The sequence below is a fragment of the Cetorhinus maximus genome, chromosome 31, assembly GCF_964194155.1.
Source record: "Cetorhinus maximus chromosome 31, sCetMax3.hap1.1, whole genome shotgun sequence".
Classification (NCBI taxonomy): Eukaryota; Metazoa; Chordata; class Chondrichthyes; order Lamniformes; family Cetorhinidae; genus Cetorhinus; species Cetorhinus maximus.
In genome coordinates, this window is record NC_135909.1 from 9,054,482 (window position 1) to 9,057,296 (window position 2,815).

Genomic DNA, 2,815 nt, shown 5'->3' on the forward strand with positions numbered 1-2,815 from the left:
TTTTGGCCAGGAAGAATAAAAAATAAGCTTATTATCTAAATGGTGCGAGATTGCAGAGCTCTGAGATTCAGAGTGATCTGGGTGTCCTGGTGCATGAATCACAAAAGGTGAGTATGCAGGTAGAGCAGGTAATTAGGAAAGCTAATACAATGTTATCATTTATTGTGAGGGAAATTGATTACAAAAGTAAGGAGGCTGTGCTTGAGTTGTACACGGCATTGCTGAGACCTCTTCAGAAGTATTGTATACAGTACTTGTCTCCTTATTTAAAGAGAAATGTACATATGTTAGAAGCAGTTCAGAGAGGGTTTACTAGACTAATACCAAGAAAGGGTGGGGGTTGTCTTATGAGGAAAGGCTGGACAGGTTAGGCTTGTATCCACTGGAATTTAGAATAGTAAGAGGTGATTCAATTGAAACCTTTAAGTTCCTGAGGGGTATTGACAGGGTGGATGTGGAGAGGATGTTTCCTCTTGTGGGAAAATCTAGAACTACGGGTCACTGTTTAAAAATAAGGGGTCACTCATTTAAGACAGAAATGAGGAGAATGTTTTCTCTCAGAGGGTTGAGAATCTTTGGAACTGTCTTCCTCAAACGGCAGTGAAAGCAGGGTCTTTGAATATTTTTAAGACAGAGCTGGATAGTTTCTTGATTAACAAGGGGGTGAATGGTTATCGGGGAAGGCAGGAATGTGGGGTTGAGGTTACATTCAGATCAGCCATGAGCTTACTGAATGGCGGAGCAGGCTCGAGGGGCTGGGTGGCCGACTCCTGCTCCGAATTCATATGTATGTCCGTATTCCATAGCCAAGACAAACAACCTCTCAGTGTCTAACCTGTCAAGCTCCATTGTAATCCTGCACGCGTGGATGAGATCACTTCTACTTCCAATAACCAGAGAATATGAAAACAATTTACACTGCTTCTCAACATTGGAGAAACGTCTCATCACAGCGACCAATTATTTTCTGACCTCCAATGTAAATATATCCTTCCTTAGATATGGAGACAAAAAGAACAGTGCCAAATGCTGCATGTGTGGTCTCAGCAAAGCCGTATGGAAGTGTAGTAAGTCTTCCTTACTGTTGTACTCCAATCCCCTTGTCATAAAGTCTAACATGCTAGCTGCCTTCCACATTGATTTCTGGATGCTATCTTCCCATGATCCATATACAAGTTCACTCAAATCTCTCTGAACATCAGGATTTACAATTTCACCTGGAGAACAACAGACTGTCAGACACAGAAATAATACAATGCTCACAGGCAGTAATGGAGACTGATAGTTTGAGAATGTTTCACATATTGACAGTGTCACAGATTGGCAGTGACAAAATGTATGAAATATTACCAAAGAGTGCCAAGGACTAACATTGACCAGGGGAGTGAGGTTGATGATGTGTGTCCAGACTTGCAAAAGGGTTTGCAAAAATCCCACATCATAGATTTGTTAGTAAAATTCAAGCAGATGGGAATACAGGGGCAGTGGCAGCATGGTTACAGAATTGAATAAGGGGAAGAAAGGATAAAGTGGGGGCGAGCGGTGTGTTTTTCGGGGTGGAGGGATACATACACAACTGATTCTCTGTCACGTCAGCCGGCTGTTCTATTCCCATTCCCAGAGCTCTTTTACATTTTAATAACTTCCAGACTATATCCAAGTTTGCTGATGGCACTAGGTTAGGTGACATGGTTAGTAGTGTAGGTGGGAGCAGCAAGTTTCAAAGCATCACTGACAGATTCAGTGAGTGAAAAAAACCGTGGCCGATGGTGGTCAACATGAGATCATCCATCTTGGAGCAAAGATCAGAGAATTTCCTAAACAGTCAGAAACGTGGGACTGTGGAGGAGCCGAGAGTGAGGGTGAGAGCTGAGTGAGACTGGAGGGTGGATAAAAAGCAGCGGCAGAGCAGCCTGAGAGCAGCAGTGAGAGAGAGAAGGAGGGAAGAGTGACGGGGGGGTGGGAATAAAGAGCTGTGAGGGAGGGGTTGGAGCAAACCGGCCATGGTTAAAATAAATAGTCAGAGCATGATAAATAGGAGCTGGAAAATTAAACATTACAATCAGGGTAAGTATAACAGTAAGTGTAAGTATAATAAGAATATTAGTGCAGAGCAGGTCGAGATGCATTTAATAAAATTAATAATTTAAACAAGGTACTAATTAGATTCTAAAAGAGGGAATAGAGGTTTGTTTTAGATCATGAATGGGCAGCTGTGACCTGTTGTTTGCAGTTCCTGCCCCATGTGGGAACCTCAGGACACTTCATCTGTCTTGGGGGCCACATGTGCAGGAAGTGTCTCCAGCTGCTTGAGCTCGAGCTCAGGATTTCTGAGCTTGAGGGGCAGCTGGAGTGACTGTGGAGAATCAGGGAGGATGAGAGTTTCCTGGATCGTACGTTCCAGGAGGTGAACACTCCAAATGGAAAGAGCGGGTTCAGGATAGTAGATGGGTGGCCATCGAAAGAGTAGGAAGAGGCAGAAAGTGCAGGAGTCTTCAGGTATGTGCCACTGTCAAACCGGTATTCAGCACTGGAGACTGCTGGGAATGGTGACACCCTGAAGGAGTGCAGTCCAGACCATGGCATCAATGGGCAGGAAACTGCACAGGAGGGAACAGCTAAGAGTAGAAACACAGTCATTATTGGAGATTTCATAGTCAGGGGGACAGACAGGCATTTCTGTCACCGTCATTGACAGTCCCACATGGTGTGTTTTCTCCTTGGTGCCAGGGTAAAGGACATCACGGGGAGGGTGCAGATTATTCTGCAGGGGGAAGGGAGTGAGCCAGAGGTTGTTGTACACATCAGTATCAAT